The sequence below is a fragment of the Miscanthus floridulus genome, chromosome 8, assembly GCF_019320115.1.
Source record: "Miscanthus floridulus cultivar M001 chromosome 8, ASM1932011v1, whole genome shotgun sequence".
NCBI classification, from domain to species: domain Eukaryota; kingdom Viridiplantae; phylum Streptophyta; class Magnoliopsida; order Poales; family Poaceae; genus Miscanthus; species Miscanthus floridulus.
In genome coordinates, this window is record NC_089587.1 from 57,194,054 (window position 1) to 57,216,364 (window position 22,311).

At 44.5% G+C, this 22,311-nt stretch overlaps 1 long non-coding RNA gene and 1 pseudogene across 1 annotated transcript; both read right to left on the minus strand.

Annotated features, from left to right (window-relative positions):
* Positions 1-9,897: 9,897 nt before the first annotated feature.
* On the minus strand, positions 9,898-13,372 carry LOC136472168 (uncharacterized). The gene is made up of 2 exons (XR_010762281.1): positions 13,221-13,372; positions 9,898-10,206 (listed from the first exon to the last, which is right to left on the minus strand). It is a non-coding gene; the product is annotated as an uncharacterized lncRNA (long non-coding RNA).
* Positions 13,373-19,150: 5,778 nt separating this feature from the next.
* On the minus strand, positions 19,151-20,770 carry LOC136472170 (trimethyltridecatetraene synthase-like; annotated as a pseudogene).
* Positions 20,771-22,311: the final 1,541 nt, after the last annotated feature.

Sequence of the window (22,311 nt, forward strand, 5' to 3'; positions counted from 1 at the left end):
ATTTCTAGGGGCGGTTGACGTATACATACAAATCAATTTTCAGTGATGGCCTTGGAAATAGTTGCCGGACAAATACATTCATAACTTTTTAGGGGCAGTTGACGTATACATACATTTCTAGGGGCGGTTGACCTATACTTACCAATGTAGTTGGATAGAGACAAAATTCATATTCAAATTATAAAGCTTGAGAAGATCTAAAACTTGGTAATTGATGATGTTTTATCTAAGATCATTTAGAGCCCAAATATATGTTATAAATTCTTAAATTTTAAAATTCAAAAATGTGAATTTATTCAAAGAAGCTCGGATGGAGACACACCCACCCTCTATCGAAGTCATAAACTTTATAGTTATTCTTTCTGTTTTATTTAAAATAGTTTGAGAGCCTAAATATTCAATACAAAGTTCACACATGTTAATACAAAAGGATAGCATCCTCAAATAGCCACCGATGCACTTGTGCGCGAAAAAACTGGAAATCTGACCCTTTTTTTTTACGATTCAACTAGAAATCTGACCTTACGAATATAGGTGTAACACTAGGAGAAATGTTTAACAAGAAGAAGAAATAGAATGCTCCGTCAGAAAAGAAAATAATAGAGTGTGCGACAACATAACTCCACTCTTTGTCTAGACGTACACCCCAAAGTTAATGGTACTATACCTACTATTGTCGGCCCTTTTGCTTAATGACAAAAATTAAGCAAATTAACGGGCCGGGCCGAGTTCACAGTAAGTGGCGGAGCCCAGTTGCTAGCTTTTGGCCTTTTCCCTTTGCAAAGTATATGAATGCAATAATTGCATCCGTTGCTAGCTTTTGACTGAGAACGGATGCAATTATTGCATTCATATACAACATAATTGCATCCGTTCTCAGTCAAAGTTTGACTTTCGTGGCCCCGTGCCGGTAAAGCTAAAAGCCGTTGTTTGCGTCGTCAGCTTGTTCAGCCAAAGAGGAACTTGTTGCTCACGATGATTACTTGCACGAGGGACCAAGCTAACAAGCCAGCTTATGACCTATGTATACGGCTATACACGCTGCAGTGTATTTTACATATATTTATATATGTATCGTAAGCGAGCTGTTAGCCAGATGACCTATATATACGGCTACATGTTTTATTTGACAAAGCTCATGCCTGCTGAGTAGCAAAGATTAGCAGCAAGCGTATTTCTTTGCCGTTGTCCGCCCGAGCTGAGGTTTCATTTGCCTCTCTCTCCCACAAGTGGTAGTAACACACAATCATCATATATACACGCCGATGGTGTTCTTCAAGTACGGCTTCATCTTCCTCGCCGGCGCGGCCTTCGGCACCGCCATGGCGCACCGCGGACAGCACCACCGTCACGGCCATTGCTGGCGCCGTAACGGCGGCGACCGAGGCCGCTGGCACGAGCAGGAGCCCGCCGCGCAGGCGAGCTATGACGACGAGTACCACCAGCAGGAGAGGAGGGGTGCTTACTACTACGGTCGCTCGGACGACACCGCGGACAACAGGGACACGGAGGAAAGGGAGTACCGCCGTTCCGTGAAGAACAAGAAGTCGTCGGCGGGTGCTGCTGCTGCTGCCACTTCTGATTATTAATTAGTGCATAGCAATATAGCATGATCGATGTCCATTATAGTTACACGCTGTTGTTACTGTATCGTACTATATGTTATTGAGTATGTAAGGTTGTAATTATAATTTGTTGTACCCTTATAGGTGTTGCGTGTGTATTGTACCCTACTCCTTCTATCGCTGAATAAATTAATTTCTAGAATTATTTTAACTCAAACTTTTAAAGTTTGACCAAATTTATAGAAAATACAAAAATATTTATGACACCAAGTGAACAAATTATGAAAGTAAAATTTATAGTGTTGACGTCAGATTAGATCCCGAATTACACACCAGTAAGGGCTAGCACGCCCTAGTTTGCAATCAACCTATCACACGTACAGTGGCGGATCTAGGATGAAAATCTAGGGGGGCTTAAGTTCACACGGGGACAAGGCATCAAGCTCAGCTCAACGCTCCAGCATCGTCTTCAACCTCAGCTCAACGCTCAAGTTCCTCCTTTTCATCCTCCAATGACAGAAAAATTTAGGGGGGGCTCTACAGGCTCAGCCACGGTAGGGGGGGGGGGGGGCTCGAGCCCCCCAGCCCCCCTGGCAAATCTGCCGCTGCACACATAGCAAGTAACTTAAAGATCGACGAAACCGATCTAGGGATCGATTAGGCCGATCTAGAGCTTGTCCTTGCTGCAGAAGCCTGTGAACACCTCCCGGGAGGACCCATCGGGAAAATGCATGTCTAGGGTCGTCCTAGGGTTGGCATGGCCACCTAGAACGCCGATGAATCTCGCGGAGAGATGCAACGAACAATAGGAGGGTTGAAATGGGCAAAACTTGGGTGATAGATGCAAAAAAACGATTGAGTGTTGGATCCTTCAATCGGCTGTAATCCTCTGATATATATAGAGGGGACAATCTTATCCTAGTAACAAACAAGTCTAAATTATGATCTCCATGCTTCCTACACAAAAATAGATCCAAAAACTGATTTGGAAAGAGATCGGTTCGGACTACAACAAGAAAACTGGCCTAGCCAAGTCCCAAACCGGCTAGGCCGGCTCAACCAGCCCAGCCGGCGGCCAACATAGGGCAACCGGCCTAGCTGGGTCCCTAATCGGCAAGGCAGAGATGGTGTAGGGAGGTCGGTCTAGCCGGGTCCCAAACTAGCTAGGCCAGTTTTAATGGGCCGGTGCAGGGAGGCCCGTGAAGGGCGCGCGCGAGAGTAGGCAATCGGCCTGGTCGGTTAGGGAGGCTGGCCAGGCCGGTTTGACAGAGCTAGGCGCCTCTTCTTCCTCTTCTCGTTCCCCGAAGCTCAATGTGATGATCCAAAACATGTTTTAGGACCTCTTATTCGTCATGACCATTATTGCAAAGTCCTTTGGTCATTTTTAGTCATCAACATATGCCATCCTATTTTTAGGTGAAGCTTTAGGTGAACATGAAAACATAAGGAAAACCAAATAGCAACGATGTCCAACTCATCTGCTACTGGCGACTAAGGACAATGTATACATTGCTCATATTTGTTCTAAAGGCGATACATATATCGGCCAGTGTTTGGGTAGCACTCTAGGCTCTTGCCAAACAATTGAAAAGTATTTTCAAATACCCCCCGTTAATTGTCTCTAGCATATATGAATTTCTAAACACCACTTTGATCACTTTTAATGGACCTTTCTAGCTAGGTGACCACTTGCCAAACATATTGCTCTTCATCCCAGGAGGTAGAATAGTCTTCCACACTAAATTTCCAACTTGGAAAGATTTGCAGTTCACTTTCTTGTTATATATAGGCCCAAGCGAATCTAGCTTTATCTTTCTAAATCTCTTTGAAGGCTTGTATTCTCTTATCAGTCACCTCATCAATATTGTCCACCATAAGATCATGATACATAACAACAAATAGATCGTTTTGCTTTGCAAGTCTATATGCATCCAAATTCACTTTGAGAGGTAACACGATCTCTTGACTATAAACAAGCTCAAAACGAGTAACTTTAGTAGCAACATCCCTAGACTACAATGACCCCGCAAAGCCTCAACCAAGTCCTCATGCTACCTCCTAGGATTGTCTTCAATATTCTTCTTAATCAACTTGATGAAAGTCTTGTTGCTTGATTCAGCTTGGCCATTAGCTCGAGCATAGTACAGAGAGGAATTGCGCAACTTAATCTTATATAATTTAGCAAAATCTCTCACCTCCTTTGACACAAAAGAAGTCCCTTGATCTGTAGTTAATATTTGGAGAATGCCAAATCTATGTATTATGTGCTTGGTAATAAACTCAATCACCTCCCTATGTGTCATATTCTTCAAAGGAACAACCTCAGTACATTTAGTGAAGTAATCTGTAGCAACCAAAGACAAAGCGATGTCCCTTTGTTGATGGGTGATGATTTTCGCCAATGAAGCCTAGCCGCCAACCTCTGAACGGCCACGGTTTGATAATTGGATGCATCAACATAGTAGGGACCAATTGAACATGACCACACTGTTGACACTCTTCACAGTCTTTGTAGTAGCGAAATCAATTGGCAATCATAGTCGTCTAATAAAAACAAGCCCTTCGCAACAACCACTTCATCTTTAGAGCCGATTGATGCGTATCACAAACGCCTTCATGGACTTCGCCCATGGGCACTCTAGCTTGATCATCAACCAAGCAATTGAGCAACAAATCTTCAGCAGTTCTCCTATACAATTCATCATTATGTAGAATAAACCTAAAAGTACACCTCTGAATATTTTTATCAACTTTAATGCTTGGATCACATAGATATGCAATAATGGGAGCTCTCCAATCATTTGAATTAGCCTTAATACAATAGGGAGGAATTCAGGCTGATTCGGTGCAGACCTAGGCAAACCGGCTTGGCTAGCCCCTGGAACTAGCCTAGCTGGTTCATGTAGGCCGCCTACAGCAGCAGTAGAACCGTCCTGGCCGATTTTAGGAACCGGCTGGGCTGGTTTCAGCAGCCCAGTAGCAACGATGCTTTGTTGCATCAGCTCCTTTTTTATATGAAAATTATGCCCACCGATATCATAATCTTAAGCTTGTTGAGCCAACATGTTACATTTATATTTCTCATGCCTTGGAATATGCCGAATTTAGAATTTGGTAAATTGCCCAATAATGTCATGGCACTTGTCAAGATAAATATTTAGTGATGCTTCCAAACATTGATAAACACCGGTAACTTGCTGCACAATCAGTAAGGAATCACCAAAAGCTAAAACATGTTGCACCTCCATGGATTGCAATATTTCCAAGCCGAGTAAAAGATCCTCATATTCGGCTTGATTATTAGTGTAATCCAATCAGCAAGACATCTAAAAAATAGCACCATTAGGAGAAACAATGACAATGCCAACACCTTGGCCATCTTTGCAAGCCCGTCCATCAAATAAAACTCCATGAAGTGCAAGTTATATAATTGACATCATAATCTAAGTCAATCCCATGCTCAATAATAAAATCAACAAGAATTTGTCCTTTTAAAGTTTTCAATGGTTCAAAGGCAAAATTATATTCTATCAATGCGTATGCCCATTTACCAATTCTTCCATTAAGGATTGGCCGATGCAACATGTGTTTGATAACATCGTCCTAGCAAGCAACTACACATGTGCTACAAAGCAAATAATGTCTCAACTTAGAGCATGCATAGTATAGCGATAAGAATAATTTCTCAATATGGGAATACCTTGTCTCAGGATCAAGAAGACGGGGACCAATATATGGAAATAACATATTCCTTACCGCTGTCATCTTGAGTCAACACCACACCGATGATTTTTTCTTCAACAGCAATATATGAAAGGAACCCCTCTCCTGGGAGCACGAAGGACTACTGTCGTTGAGAGATATTCCTTAATCTTATCAAATGCCTCTTGTTGCTTTTACCCCGAAGTAAATTCAGATTCATCTTACAAGCGAAGTATGGGGTAAAAGGAATAATCTTCCTGGACAGATTAGCAATAAACCTCCTAAAGTAGTTCACTTTTCCCAAGAAATTTGCAAATCCTTCATGCATTTAGGCGCATGAACTTTGTTGAATGATTCTATTCTCTTGAAATCTATCTCTATGCCTTTATCATGAATTATAAAGCCCAAGAATTTACCAGCCGATACACTAAATGCACACTTGAGTGGATTCATCTTCAAACCATACCGATGCATCCTCTCAAAAGCAAGACGCAAATTGGCCAAACCTAAGCATGGCGGATGTCGTACACTTGAGTGGCAAAGGAAAGCGAGACCGTACTTCTTTTGCCAGGCCTGTTCTTACATAAGCATAAGGTTCCCGCACATGAGCAGCCGATTTGATCACAATATCATCAATATTGACCTCCATAATTACACCAAGCATGTCATGGAAGATCAAATTCATAGCCCATTGATAAGTTGCACCAATCTTCAATCCAAAAGTCATAACAATCCACTCAAAATGACCAACAAACCTATGAAATATAAAGACCATTTTAGAAGCATCTTCTTCAGCCATAAAGATTTGATTGTAACCAGCATAAACATCAAGAAAGCTAATGACTCTATGTCCTGAAGCATCACTGAAAAGCATATCGACTATAGGCATAGGATATTCATCTTTTGGAGTGGCTCTATTAAGATCTCTAAAATCAATGCAAACCCATAGTTTTCTAGAATCTTTCTTCTCAACGGGAACAATATTAGAGACCCACTCATCATACCTGCATGGTCTAATAAACCCCGCTTCCAACAACCGATTAATCTCGTCTTTAACGCGCTCATATGTAGTAGAATTGAAGCGATGCGGGTGTTGCTTATGAGGCCTGAATCTGGGTTTAATGGGCATGTGATGCTCAACGAGCTCGTGGCTTAGTCCACGCATCTCAGTGTAATTCCATGCAAAGCAATCAACTTATTCCTTGAGTAGCTCGATTAACTTAGACTTATAATCGGCTTTCAAGTTTTGATTTATATACGTTGGCCTAGACACAGCCATCCCCAATATCAAACTTTTCCAATGGGACGACCGATGTGAAACCTTATCCTAACTTATCAAGCTCATCAAAATCATCAATAGCTCCACAAGTATCTGTTTTAGAAGGCGGATATTGTTCAACACGATGTTTCAACCACACTAAGTTAGCATCCATTGATGACTACATGATGATATTGAGTCGATTGTCAATCGGCTTTAGAGAAACGGGTACAAAACCATCCTTAGTGACACTAATAAAATGAAAACCGGATAGACAAGCAATACCATCACAAGCAAAGTTGAGGCGTCGTGGCAACCTGGGCTCCTAGGGAACGCATTTCAAATCTGATTCATAACCAGAGCCAACCCAGCCATTACTTAAACTATATACTATTATTCCTCTGAAAGCCAGGTGCCGGGCACCGTTCAAATTAATTTGCCAGTGAACAACTGATATGCTCAGGATGTTTTTTAAATTCTTAATTCCCTTGGGAAAATTACACTCGATGAGCTTGGTGAAAGCATTGACACTCGTACTATCTGTAGATGATAGTGTTGTGCATCCACAAGTATCTGAGGTGTACACATTTGCTAAGGACATCAGGCACTTTGCAGTGAGAGTGATACAGAAGCGCTAAGGTACGTACACTTTTTAGATTTTTTAGTGCAAATCTATGATCGAGACTCATATCAGTGTTCACTGCAGAATAGTATGGGCATACAATCAGTGTTTTCAATCTCCTTAATACCTGTAGAATCTGTTATGAACAAATGACGAACAGTATATGGAATCTGAAGGCATATCTGGTCTTCTACTCTGAGAAATTCCCCCATAGTTAGATGGTCTGCTACCAGGTGAGATGGTCATGCATCATGTATCGTAATTCCCAAGCTCCAGTCTCCATAGGCTGGAAGAATGATTGGCCAAGAGTTGATTAAAATAGTTGGAAGCAGTTCTTTCGAGTCCTTGATTGCTTGCCACTTCAATATATCCTTGTGCTATGCAATAACCATTTAAGACCTAAGGATCAAAAATGAAGCTTTTGGGGAACAAGCTGCAGTACGCTAAGCATTTCTGTAGGTGCAATGGCCGCCTGTCGTAACTTAGGCACAGAACTGAGATGATATTCTGCTCGTTTGTCTGATCAATCTCCAGTATTTGTGTAGCATCGCTGGTAAGCCTATAGAGGGTGAATAGGACTGTAAAATTTTAGCTTAAACAAAAATAAAATTCTAGAGCAGCAGTGTTGCTGCTCTCTGAGCGGCAATGCTGCTTTAGCTGACACCTGAGATGATAGTTCAAATTCAACCCAGCAAAAATTAGATTGAGTAAATTTCTGATGTTCCTGGGATAGTATAGAACCTGTTTCACCGCTTAGAAGTTGGAGGAAGTGCACGAGCAAATAGATGGGGACCAAACCCTAAAATCACCACAAACGCAAATATTGCAAAGCAAATGACAAGAATACAAGTGAGACACCGATTTATCCCGTGGTACTAAGGCTTGTCTAAGTCCACATTGTTGAGGAAGCTACAAAGGCTTGGGTTTCGCAGAACCCTATCCTCGTTCTCAAGTCAAGAGAGTGAACTCTTGAGATGAGGGTGTTTTCACTAGATGATTGGGGTGATTACAAACCTCCCCGGGTTGTCACATAGTTGGCAAGCTCCACGGACGACGCTCTAGCAGGCTAGGAGCAAGCTCCAAGAGTAACAATCACAATCCACTGGCTTAAATGGGAACCAAGTGCTTTAGGCGATCGAGATCAGTTGGAGCAGCTCTCTAATGAAGTTTGGGGGCTCAATCTCTCAAAGATTTGCAAAGGAATCAAAGGGAGAGTGCTTGGGAGCTTGAGAGCCTTTAACGGAGAAGAGAGGAGTGCTCTGGTTGTTCTAAGATGCAAATGCTCAAAGGTGACCATTGGGGGAGAAGGGAGGTGAAGGAAATACCCCCTTCTCCAACGGTCAGATTTTAAGGCGTGGCAGTGCTGCTCTAGCCTGGTGGCTCCAAAATGAAAACTGAAAAACATGCTGTCCAGGCAAGGTATTAGAGGATGTTTGGTGGAATATTTAGCACTTAGTTTCACGTTGAAGCTTGCGTATTGTATCCCCTTTGCGGTACAACTTTTCCTAAACTTCAAAATAAAAATGAATTATAAACGTCTTTGAGTCGGATGCCACATCCATTTGTAATTGGGGGCTCCACCATCATGTATGTTATCCTCCTTTTCGTTTTACCTACTTGTCATCTCGATAAAGCTCGTTAGTCCCCTAATTGTGTGATCATTGTCACCAAAACCCACATTAGGGCTTGATTACACTTACAATTTGTTTCCATGCTTCATAGCTCATCTGACCATAAAGAAGAGAACTAACAACATTTATCGCAAGAGGATATCCATCTAATGTTCTGATATAACTTCTCCCAAAGTTCTCTAAGGATAGGGTAGCAATCTTGATTTTCATCACAAAAAACAGATGCCTCAAACAGAGATATGCTATCCTCATTGCATAAGGACTCCAGATTGCGCATATCAGGGTTCCAAAAAGCGGCACTAAGCGCACGCTTCAGTGCGCTGAAGCACTAAGCGGACAGGTGACGCTTCTCATTGGGGCATAAGCTCTCCCGCTGCCCGTCGGTCGCACGCAGCAGTAGCATAGCCGCCGGGGCCAGGCGCCATCCACGGTCCACCGGAAGCGGGAGGCACGCACGTAGGGTCGCCTGCTGGTGTGTAGAGGCCAAGAGGTGAGGGCATGAAGCGACTGGTGAGAGGTAGGAGGGGGAGCCACCAACGTCACCACGGAGCCTAGGACTGCCCTGCCGTCGTTGAGAGCCCGAGCCTGAGCGCCGCCGCCGCCTACATCCTAAAGAATCGGCGGCGGCTGTGTGCCTTCACTGGAGCAGTGAAAAGGTTAGGGTAAAGAAACGTGTGTGGTGGAATGAGGGTTTGTGCTGAATTAATGGGCTTCTAGATGAGCTACTTAACAAAAGCCCATACCATTTTTTCCTTTTCTTTTTTATTTCCATCATCTTTTGATAGATCAACACATAATTCAAGATAAAAACAACACATAATTCAATGTATGGTGGATGCTTTGAGTTCTATGTTGGGGGTGTATTATATGTTAGGGACCCTGTTAGTGTGTTTAGGGTCCAATTACATAACCAAGATGCTCTTTTGAAAATACAAGCCCTTGATGATATAATACGAATGTGAAGTGTCACTACTGCATAACAGACACACACATTTGTGTTTTTTCCCTCATATCTTCAGTAAGCCTAATGATTTTGCCAAGCTTAGCCTTCGTTGGGTCTAATCCAAGCACATGTTTGCTGGTTGATTTTGAAGATAAAGTTATATGCTTAATCAGGTGTTTGCGGTCAACAACTTGTTTCAACACAATTTAGTCAAACTCATCGAAAATCTCCTCCACTTCTCTAGCAAGATCTGTTAACTTTCTAAAAACCTTCCCTTGCACTTCATCAAGCAATGCTGGTCCTCTTATTGCACTTAGAGCGAGTTGAATTTCATCCAAACTTCCATAAAGCCTTCTCAAATCATCATTTATCCTTGAATTGAATTTAAATTGTCCAGAAACATACGCCTCTAACTTGACAAACATGTACTTGATGAGAGGGGATGCCACCCAACCCACTACCGTTGATGCTGATACTAACATAACCTACAAAAAAGAAAAAAAGCAAATTAGGAATGGTATAGACGATATACTTTGGCTGCAATTATTTACTGCAAGAAATGAAGCAACACAAAAAGTGTCACCATTATAAGACATTAAGACCATGATGCCAATAATGTATTATGAACTACTATCTTTGTTCCAAATTATAAATCATTTTGACTTTTTTTGTTCCTCCATTTTGCTATGTATCTAGACATATTATTATATCTAGATGCATAGAAAAATGGATGTCCCAAAAAAGTCAAAGCGACTTATAATTTGGAACAGAGGGGGTAGCATACATCGCAATTGCATTGAGGCAGAAATAGAACTTAGCTAAGCCTTGGGCTAATTTCTATCGCACTGAAACTTAATGACAAAAGCACATGGAACCACCAAGTCATATACAAAAAAGGTACCACACCACTTCATAATTTCCAAGACCCAGTTCAAATGCAAATAGATAGAGATATGATGATGAGTAGATAGTTGAAAGGATCTACAATGCCTAAGGGGGAGTGAATAGACGTACCTAAAAAATCTTAAACACAAACTCAGAGCAGCAAATCAGTAACTGTCGGCGGTAGCGACAAATTGGGTCGATACTACTGACGACCATTTGGAGTTCCAACGCAAACTCATCGGTACTACCGACCCCTATGGGAAAGCTATTAAATCAGAGATGATGATGCTAGATTTTAGATCTTAGTTGTACCTCACTTCCTTAGAGGTAGATGAAGATGATGTGGTACTCCCTTGCCCTTGGAGCACCTCCAATTTGTAGATCGGGGCCAATAACTAATGACTAGCTTGAGAGAGAAAGAGACTACGAAGAACAAGTAATCACAACAACAACAACAACAACAACAACAACAAGCACACGGGACACAAAGATTTATCCTGAGGTTCAGCCACCCCACTTATCATATATGGGTGTGGAAAGCCAAGTACTTCATTGTGACCAGTTTTCCCATGGATTCGGTGCGAGGTGTGGCACAGGTAGCTAGAAGAAGGTAGTACCTCGTCCCACGGTCAAATAGTTCATGGGCACCCATGGCTGGACTTGCGAAAGGTTGAGACATCGAGGTATCACTTATCTTTTTAGTGGAGTTAATGTGTACCCTTCTATAGAGTTTTGAATTAATTTTATGCTATAAGTTCTATGCTTCTAGATACAGACTAGAAATGGGCATGGACTCATGGAAGATCGAGCTCCAATTGCTAATTGCTTTAATTTATATCAACCATGCTTCTCTTGCTTTGTTGTTAAGATCACATTTTTATTCTTGTATAAAATTAAATGCTTTTATGCAAAAACAAATGCAATCTTTGCTAATGAACTAAATGCATGATCCTTGTATTTACATCGGTTCCGTCCTGTTGAGCACAACTGAGTACTCAACCTGTAAATCTTTGAGCTTTGCAGGTACCCCTGCTCCAACGTATGGTTTCTTCTATGCTCTTGAGTCCTCTAAGGGCTAAGTGAAGCCCTATGTGTGACTTTGGTAATTGAGTGGCAACTAGTGAACTAACCCTTATCATAAGTGTTGTGATTGAGCTAGGTTATTATGTCCACACCATGGTTGAGCATGGATGGCACTCATGGAAGAGATGAGAGGTGGCCACATGTGATCAAGTGCTCAACATTCGGAAAAGAAGAAAGAGAAAAACAAAATCTAAGATATGAAGGTAAAGGTATAAATAGGGATTTTGTTTTGCTGGTCAAGACGCAATAGAGTGTTTGATCGGGTTTAAGATAGATATCCGTACTATTAAGAGGGAAACTCCAAAGTTCATTTCGGTTCTCTAAGTGTCACTAGGTGTGAAAATACATTTCATATGCATTAGAGACCTAGTGACGTGGTGAGAATCAAGTGAAAACCCCTTTGAAAGTGTTTGTAAAATTGTTGGAGCCGGAGCCAGAGCCCTACTGGAGGGGCAGGAACCCACCATCGCAGCGCGGACGGCAGGCACAGAGGGCAAGCTTCGGCTCTCATACAATTTTATTTAGAAAAAAGAGACATTGGTAAATTATTCTTGTGTTGAATGATGTCTTACATTTGATTTTGTGGAGAGATCAAATTCAGTTGTAATAGCTTGTGTGCCCTCCGAAATTAATGAATTAAATACTGGCAGTCAGTCCCTAGACCTGTGGTTCTATGCCACTTATAGATCAGCGAATTCTTAAAATTAAAATTTTCTTCCTTGAACTTGATAAGTCATATACTGGAGCTCCATACCCCTTGGTAGGACGCTGACTAGAATAAAATTTTATAAAAATAATCCTACCATAATCATTTTCTATCTCTAGCACTCCTTCCCCAAGCAAAAATAAAAGCCTCTCATCCGATTCCTGGCAGGATGGTGGGAAAAAATATAGTAACTCTCTCTAAATTTTTTAAAAAAATTCAGCCCCCTAAAATATAGTTACTCCGTTTGAATCATTGTATACACTAAACGCGCATACTGTAGCTAAAAAGGTCATTAGAGCATAACGACCAGATCTCACATATTGTATCTCTTATGAGTTGTTTTAGAAGAGTACCCTCAAATCAATTTATATTAGAATATAAAAGAGCACTGCTGTAGCAAATTACCTAAAATATGTCTCCTATAATTTTTTGGATAGGGCAGTGGGCCGGGAGTTGTCTCTATTATTTAGGAGAAAGGATGTTTTTTTAGTAGATCTTTTAAAAAATATAGGTATAGGAGATGAGATAGGAGATCTATTGCAACACCTTTATTTCCTGAAATACTTATTTTTAACTATAGAAGATATATTGGATAAGAAATCTAGTGGAGATGCTCTTACCTATGCATGTCGCCATCACCGTGCATGCATCTGCCTACGTTAAAAACTTGTTCCATATAAAATCACACTTGTTAATATTTGTATGCTAGGCACAATAATCACACAAGATTTTGACACCAAACGCGTGTGTGCCGAACAATCCGAAACAAGATCCTCTAACTTCGACCTCTCTAATAACTTCAGAGTGCAGTCGGAGAAGGTTCACCGTTCGGTTCGCGAATCGGACGTCCGCGCTTCGACTTGCACAAATGCAGTATCGGTGTCGCGGAGAGGTGCGCCGGCGAGCTATGGCGGCCTGGTGGAGAGAGGAGAGCCGATCAGTCTGCCAGGAGACCTCCCATGGCTTCCTTGGCTTGAGATGGGCCGGCTGCTGTATCTGTATTTGAGTGGGCCTGTGAAATTGAAGTCGCTGAGACCAATTTACAGGGTCACGGTTAGTTTCAAATCCATGGTTGGGACGAACGACTGCAGAGAAAAGTCGGATCTCGTTCCCACCAATCCATGCATGATCGCATCCTTGTAACCCATACATAGAAAAATCCACGGGTGTCGGACACATAATAATAAAATAAAATAAAAAGTATAATACTCCCTCCGTCCCAAAATAAACGCACATCCCGTTTTCTAACGAGTTAAATTCTTTTTACTTTAACTAGGTATATAGAAAATAATATCAATTTTTATATCTCTAAATAAATTTATTATAAGTACGCCAGACAGGCTGTATGTAGGGCCGGTTATAGATGGTCTATTGGGACGGTTGGGCCAGACGTCTCTACCCATCAGTAGAAATCAACGATTTATAGGGAGGGCTGGCTACCCACCCCTACAAATCGATTTTTAGGGGTGGTCAAGTATTTGTAGGATCATAAATCTAGGTCAAAAATAGCAAAAAATAAAATTTGGCGAGACCCCACCGCAGACAGTCTCACATGAAGCGATTTTTGCAAAAAAAACACAACACTACCGATCGAACCCTTGACCTCCTGAATCATTTATTACTTCTCTAACCACTCCACCCTACACTCACCCGAATTTGAAATGAGAGTTTGGGACTCTAAACAAATTTAAATGAAATATTTTCAACTACAAAGATGTAGATCACAAAAAGTTAAACGACTTTAGTTTTGGTCGTTTCTCCATCTGAGGTTGTTGTTTGAAAATTTTAAATTTCAAATATGAGAACTTCAGACATAGTTTTCCTTGAATAGATGATTTCAATTGAAAAAGTAGTCATCTACGAAGTCGTTTGACATTTCAAGATCTACAACTTTAATTTTGAACGTTTTTCCATCCGAGATATTTTAAAAAATTCAAATTTCTAACGTGAGAACTTCAAACGTAATTTTGCATAGATATATATGATTTCAATGAAAAAGTTGTCAACTATAAAGTTCTATATCTTTTTTAGATCTATAACTTTTTTTCGTCGTTTCTCCATCCGAGGTCATTTAAAAAACTCAAATTTTAAATGTGAGAACTTCAAACATAATTTTCCATGGATAGATGATTTCGAATAAAAAAGTTGTCAACTACAAAGTCTTATAACTTTTTGAGATCAGCAACTTTCATTTTGGTTATGTCTCTGTAACACCCTCGGTGTTACACCCTAAATCATTTACTAAAATCCGTCATGAGCATCATACTTATGGGGTAATGCATGTGATAAAACGAATAGGTGAAGCATTTCAACTGAAACGATTAATAAGAATGCAAAACGAAAAGTTACTCCACGATTCGTACAATTATCAAGTATGGTTGCAAAGCAATTTTTATTGAGTAAATTTACTATAGAACTTATATATGTGGCTTAAATAAAGTTGGAGTGTGAACATTGTAGAAGATGATGAAATACTTGCTGTTGAAAAATAACCTTGCTACCTAATATTTCCAATAGCTTAGAAATGCAATTTGAAATATAGTTTAACTCAAAACTTAGAAAAATTTCCAAGTCTGTTGACATTTAGACATTGCTATGTTTAGCAAACTATTTTGAGGAATTGGGTTAAAGAGCGATGTAGTGTTATAGCTTGATTAAGTAGCCTCATATACTATCTTGACTGTAATGAATACCATTTAGGAGTAACGGATTGGTCGCAGTAGAAGCTTTAAAATCCGTGCACAGCACGTTTCAGGTTTGCTTCCCCCATGTGGACGCGGTCACCGCGTGTCAGTGGTCGACGTCGCCGCATCGGTGCGCCTTGCGCGCGCCCGCGTGCTGCTGTGCTGGGCTGGCCGTGTGCCGTGGGAATAGTCATGGGCGCTGCCATGTGAGGGCGCCGCTTGTGCCGCGAGGCTGTGCCGCGCTGCCACCCGCACTACACGCTGTCGTGCTGCCAAGTCCGCCGTGCATCGCGATACGCCTACTGCCGCTGACGTCGCACCCCTCGCTCGTGTCTGCGCCGCAATGCTCTGCGCCTTGGGCCGGTTTGATTCTGTGCATGTGGTTGCACCCACCGTCGTCACACCATTGATGGCACTACGGCGCGTGGGCCAGGCTAGCGTGAACAAGCGCGTGCTCATTCGCTAGTGGCTAGACTGGGTCGCTGAGGTTACGTTAACCGTGTCTCGCCAAGGCGTGTCATAGCAGAGCCCTGGCTGCACTCTACCATCCTCGCTCTGCCTCCCATCTCTCTACCGCCGTCGTCGCCTTGTGCCCACGAGTGCGCCAGAGATAGGTCAGCTCTATTCAATTCGGCTCATCCGCACCTTCGCCCTCATGTCTCCTCGTCGCCCGACCCCACACCGCCTTGATGACGGCCCGGCCAGGCGCCAATTTGGCATCTTTCCGCCGGTGCGCCGTTAAGGCCACGCCGTGGCCATGATCGAGGGCAGACCTCCCATCCGTCCACCCGAACTCAATTGCCCACGCTAGTAGGTGTGCCTTGCCTTCCTCTTTTCATGCGTGCCTCGGCTTAGTTGCTACCAGCTCCACCCTGCCGATGACGCTACCATGCCGTCACGGTGCGCTGCCGCACGGCTTGACTACACGTGACCAGCTCCTCTCCACCAATCTATTCACCAACGGTCAACGTAGCTAGGCTCAGGGTAGCCTGTTAATGCTCACTCGCTAGTTAGATGGGTTTGTTGATGCTTGAGTTCGCTGGGGCGGTCACGCCACCATCGCGAACGGCCGCATATCGCCGTGGCCGGCTCCAGCTTGTCCCGCCGCCCCGTGCAGCCGCTAGGTGTAGCTGGTTGAACCAGGGATGGAGACTGGTCCGACCGTCAGGCCAGTGGTGGCCCCAGGTGGTCAGCGCAGCTGTGCTAGGCTACCTCTCGCCGCGCCGCCGCGCACTGAGCCGCTAGGGTGCGCGCAGGTAAATTAGAGAAAGGCCATGGGGTTAAGTGAGAGGGTCTGTGAGTAAGTAAAATAGTGTTGGTCCTTGGTTGTGAATTAGGGAAAATGCAAGGTCTCTTTTGCAAAAATGCTGACAGCGCGGGACTCTCCCGCCGCGGGCCGCCTCACGCGTGGGCCTGCTTCGCATGGGCCGTGCCTGCGGGCTGTGCATGCGCGTGCGCTGTGCGCGTGTGGGCCGCGCGAGAATTGGTTTTTCTTTTTCCAGCGAATTAGCAAATGTTTTTCTAATTTAGTTTTGAGCTGATCTTTGGAAAATTATAGCAAATTATGTATATGTCCAAAAATTATGAAACCAATTTTGTTAGGTTCCTAAAATTGTGCTCTATCTGTTAGTGCATTTAGTTCATATGTATATTTGTTGATACCAGTGGCTATTGAATCAATTGAGAGTGCTTAATATGATTAGGTTAAATACTTGTAGGAATTTTTGTGGTAGATTGGTTATAACAAAAACCCTGAAATTTTTATAGTAGGTTCATTGTATTATTATGTACTCATTGTAATGTTTATAGCTTTAGAATAGACTTAGCATAAGGGCAGTTAAATGCTCTTTGTTTCAAATATACATTAAATTATTAGTAGAAATAAAGTTATATTCTTCATTTGGAAAGCTAGGCGTTTGTTAGTTGAACTCAACACTTTACTTGATGAAGATGATAGTTAGCTTAGTATCCTAGTCACTAGAGCTAGCTTAGTAGTTTACCATGTGTATTCTTATTTTAAGAGTTGATGTTGCCAAAATGCTAAGTGTTGCATCATCATTGCATGCATGTAGAGCACGAGTTGGCGGAGATCGTGACTGCAGGAGAGCAGGAATATGAGGAGATGATTGAGGAGTACGAGGAGGAGGTCTTCGTACAGGAGGAAGCCTCAGAGCCACCGACGACTGACATAGCTGACCACCCGCCTGCCCAAAGCAAGCCCCGGTGCATAACCCTTATTTTGAATAATCACTGAATATATATATATATATGATGTGCATTTACGTTACATGATTTATATTAAAACTACATGTATAGATATACGTACCTATGAGTCCTATTAATTTAGGTCGAGTAGCTGCTATGCTTAGGTTTTATGGTAGCATGAGTAACCTACCATTACTCCCAATAGGTGATTATTATTATCACGCTCATGATAAAATGGTAAAAAGAAATGGAGACCGGGCTAAGATATGGTACGGGTATTGGTGGGTGTAAGAGGTTGTGTCCCGCGGTCAACGGGGCATAGCTTGGTTACACCATTTTCTCTGTCCGTGTCAGTTAAGGACCGACCGTTGCATTGGGTTCTAGTCAGATCACAGACTTATTATCCCGAGTACATACTTGTTTATGGGAGCAGGGAAGGCTCGTTGCTCTCTTGTCGTGGGTTCTGGCTCTTTCCGGACCGACTGATTGGAGATGGGGATGGTGGAGGTCTAAGCACCACACTGAGTCAGGGACTCCGGTGTGGGGGCTTAGAGTCCAAGTTTGGACGGGGACCTAGACCTCTTGACAGGAGAGTGATGGGTTGATCCTGCTTGTGCCTAGAGTACAAGCGGGGTGTGTGTTTTGGGGTACCCAGCTGGGCATATTGATTCATGAATCGCCGAGTAATCCAGTACGACTTATCTATAATCTAGCACCGTAGTAAGAACTGGAAGAAAAAAGATGGTGAAATGAATCTGTTTGATCAACTCTTGCTTAAAAGTAGAACAGGTGCTTATCTAGAATAGTTAGATAATGAACTAATCATGACTGCTAATAAGAAACATACATAAGGATTCACTACTAGTATTACTTTCCGCAAAAAGGAAACACAGCAACCCATAAAGCTTATCATATCCTTTGGAGTCGAAAAAATTATTTCCACTAGTCGGATAAGTCTTTCGAGTACATTGTATACTTATGGTTTATTTACTCCTGTTGCAAGTATAACTTGAAGAGTAGCCGTTGTGTGGAGGATTCTTCTGGTGGGCACAGACGGATCCTTGTATTCTACCGTTAGATGTTTATTGTAATTCCGTTGTTTAAATTTCGCACTCTGAACTTGGTACTGTAATAATATATTTCTAAGAACTTTGGTTGTATGAAATGGACTAAGTATTATAAACTCATTCTCATTATTGGATCCTGGAGAAAAAATATGGATTATTCGAGTTCTCCCTTGGGGTGTGCTCAACGGAATCCGTCCATCGTAGCTTGCTTTTGGGGTGCTTAGTGTCTGGTGGAAGACGAGCGCCTTCGAAGGTGTGTTATTTCGGGCGGTTCTGCTATAGTCTCCATATCCGAGGTCGTTCGTAAAATTCAAGTTTTAATATATAATTGTACTGTTTGGTGCCCATTTGTAGAGACGGCTTTGGATCCCGCTGCCTCTATAAATCGGTTTGTAGAAGCGGCTGGATCTAGAGCTGCCCCTACAAATAGGGCCATTTGTAGAGACGAATGAAAATATAAACCACTCCTACAGATGTATTTTTAGTTATGGCTCACTTTAGGAATCATTTTTAAGGCGGTTTTAGATTGAGCCGCCTCGGAAAAACGAGACGTTGCTACCGATGCTTTTCGTAGTAGTATGAAAATATGTTCCAATATCAATGTGAGGATACTTATTACACATCATAAACAAGACTATTTTTTAATATATACTTAATTAATAAACTTAAAAGTATACGAGAGGTGCACTTATTGTGTGGCGGAGGTAGTATGAATAAGTGCACTCCGTATTACCACCACCACGTATACATACATACATACATGGATATTACACAGCATCAAAGGCTGAGATCGATCGAATCACGGACCGAAGTAGATGTGATCCGGAAGCCTGGGCTCAGGGATAGCCTTGAGCTGGTGCAAGCGAGACACGGAGATCCCAAGCTTCTCCTCCATGCCCAGCTCCTCCGGCGCCATGCCGCCGGGCAGCCGCCACGTGTAGCCGTGCACCAGGTTCGCCAGCACGGGCTGAACCATCCTGAGCCCAAAGCCGTTGGCGGGGCACATCCGGCGACCCGCGCCGAACGGCAGCAGCTCCAGGTGCTGGCCCTTCACGTCGACATTGCTCATCTTGCTCCCGGCAAGAACCGCTCCGGACGGAACTCACCGGCGTCGTCGCCCCACACGGTGGGGTCCCGGCCGATGGCCCAGACGTTGAAGATCACGCGCGTGCCGACCGGGACGTCGTAGCCGGCCACCGTCGTGTGCTCACGCGACACCCGCGGGACCAGGAGCGGCACCGCTGGGTGCAGCCGCATGGTCTCCTTCACGACGGCGTCCAGGTACGGCAGGCCCGGGATGTCTCCCTCGCTGACCAGGCGGTCGCGGCCCACCACGCGGTCCAGCTCGTCGGTCACCTTGCCCAGGACGTCGGGCTTGCTCAGAAGCTCCGACATGGCCCACTCCACCGTCACCGATGAGGTGTCCGTGCCGCCGGTGATGAGCTCCAGAACGGATGCCTTGACGCCGTCGCCGTCGAGGGGGAAGTCGAGGCCGGGGTCGTCGGCGAGCTGCAGCAGCAGGTCGACCATGTCCCTGGGCACGAACGCGTCGCCCTCCCGCCGCCGCCGGTCGCCGTGCTCGCGCAGCACGTGCTCGATGAACCGGTCGAACATCTTGGCCAGCCGCTTCATCCTGCCGACGTACCCGTGCGGGTCGAGCCAGCTGAGCCACGGCACCAAGTCCCCGACGTGCAGCGCGCCGTTGAGGAAGAAGATCTCCTCGACCATCCACTTGAACTCCTCCGGCGTCGCCGCGGCGGCCGACCCGGCGTCCTCGCCGACGTACTTCTTGCCCAGCACCATGCGCGAGATCACGTTGAGCGTCACCATGAGCAGGTGCTCCTTGAGCACCACCGCCGCCGTGCTCGTGCTCGTGCTCGTCGGGTGCAGGTCGCGCAGCATGGCGCGCACCTCCTCGGCACGGACGCCCTCCGTCAGCCTGATCTGCCGCGCGCTGAAGAGCTCCGTCATCCACAGCTTGCGGAGCTGCCGCCAGTACGGGCCTTAGTGCGACCACAGCATGCCGGAGTAGTTGTACACGGTGTACTTGCCTTGCCGCATGCCAAGCGGGGCCGGTCGAGGTACGCCAGGTCCTGGGTCCTGAGGATGATCTCGGCCACCTCGACGGAGGAGCCGACGACGGCGGGGAAGGCGCCGAAGCGGAGGGACATGAGCGGGCCGTACCGCGCCGAGAGCTCGTGGATGGAGCGGTGTGGCAGGGCGCCTAGGAGGTTCAGGTTGCCAATCACCGGCCACGGCCGAGGGCCCGGCGGTGTGAGGTTGCGCTTCCGCGCTGCTTGACGTTGCTGGTGGCCAAGACGGCGGAGGACGGTCGTCGTCACGAGGAAGAGCGCGGTGGCCAGCAGGATCATCGTCGCAAGGGAGGACGACGCCCATGGTGTGGTACTGGTACCTCCATTGCTGAGACCTCTGGAGTCTGGAGCTAGCAAGGTGGTTGTGTAACGTAAGAACTGATAGATGAAGACTACTGGACGTGGCAAATGGAAATGGATGAAGGGATTTATATATATGAGCACCCGCAGTGTTGCAAAGCTTGAAAAGCCATGTCACTGGTTGGTTTCATCGATGCCTCAATTCTATTTTTGTAGTTTACAACGTGAATCTTCGATGCCTGAAACAATGTGGGCCCGTCATAATGTGACGCACAGACAAACAATAGCCTTGGACTCTAACACACATATGCAAGTGCGGCATTGAAAAAGATTGTTCATTTACAGAAACGCTAATGGACAACCGGTTGTTTCAACCAGCCCCAGCAACCGGTTTTTTGTCCGTGGATTTGCTTCCCGTGCCTCCCTAGGTCATCAGATTGACACATGCAGCAGCAGCGACCACTGAGACGCTCTCTCGCCAATCGCTCATGGCCACGGGCACTGGCCAACTGTGGTGGTCGCCGCCACCGCCGTCCGCGGTGGCTCCCTCCGCCCCACGGTTCCCCTCTCCGCCGCCGTCGTCGTTCACGGCCGACCCGCCGGCGGAGTTCCTCTGCCCGATCTCCAGCACGCTGATGGCGGACCCATCGTCACGCCGCCGGGCCATACCTTCAAGCACGCCTGCATCCAGGCCTGCGCCGCTCTTGCCTTCTCCCCTCCCGTTGTCGCCGCCGACAGGCTAGGTGCGGGCGCTTCGGCCGCGGAGGCCACTAGAGGGCGACAGTCGCCAAGACAGAGAACACGGCAAGGGCCTTAGACCCCTCCCGTTCACAAATTGTTCATAATTTGTATTTTTTTCTAAAATTTGTGAATAATTTGACATATATTTCTCTGGTATTTGGAATCTATAGAAAAAGTTTATAATTTTTTTTGAAAAATTTGGCATATATTTGTGTTATTTCCAAATTACACTTCACTTTGTCTAATAAATTATACTGAAGAAATTATTGTAAACATAATAATAAGACAGACAAAAATTGGTTATTGGGAGAGGGTAAAACAATCGGTTGTTGGTTAAATAGGCACCGGGGATTGTAGAATCATCGATATTGGTATTTCTGAAGCAAGCATCGCCTTCTGCAATGGCAAAATCGATGCCTCGACTTTCCCTTTCCAGATTGTTGCATCGATTTCTCATCACACGCTGTGGCTGCTCAATGAGAGTGCGTTCCTTATGGAGTTGTGGGGCCAAGCGAGTGTGTGGTTGGAACAAAAATAACACATTGTGGTTATGCAAGAAGACGTTGAGATTGATGGCAAGGATACGTAAGTGTTGAGCTGCATGACTATATAAGAGACGTATATACGTACGTGACAAATTATATCTGTAGCTGGACTTTTGTACTTATGTGCGGCAGAGGCCTAGGCTGACATTTGGCGCCGGCCTCGGTACACGCCTCAATATTCATATTCATTTGCCTAGCTATTGTACACAAATATTTTGGACTGTCACGTCCTCTCACGTCAGCGATGAATCAAGCAATGAGAAATATATATACCATGCGAA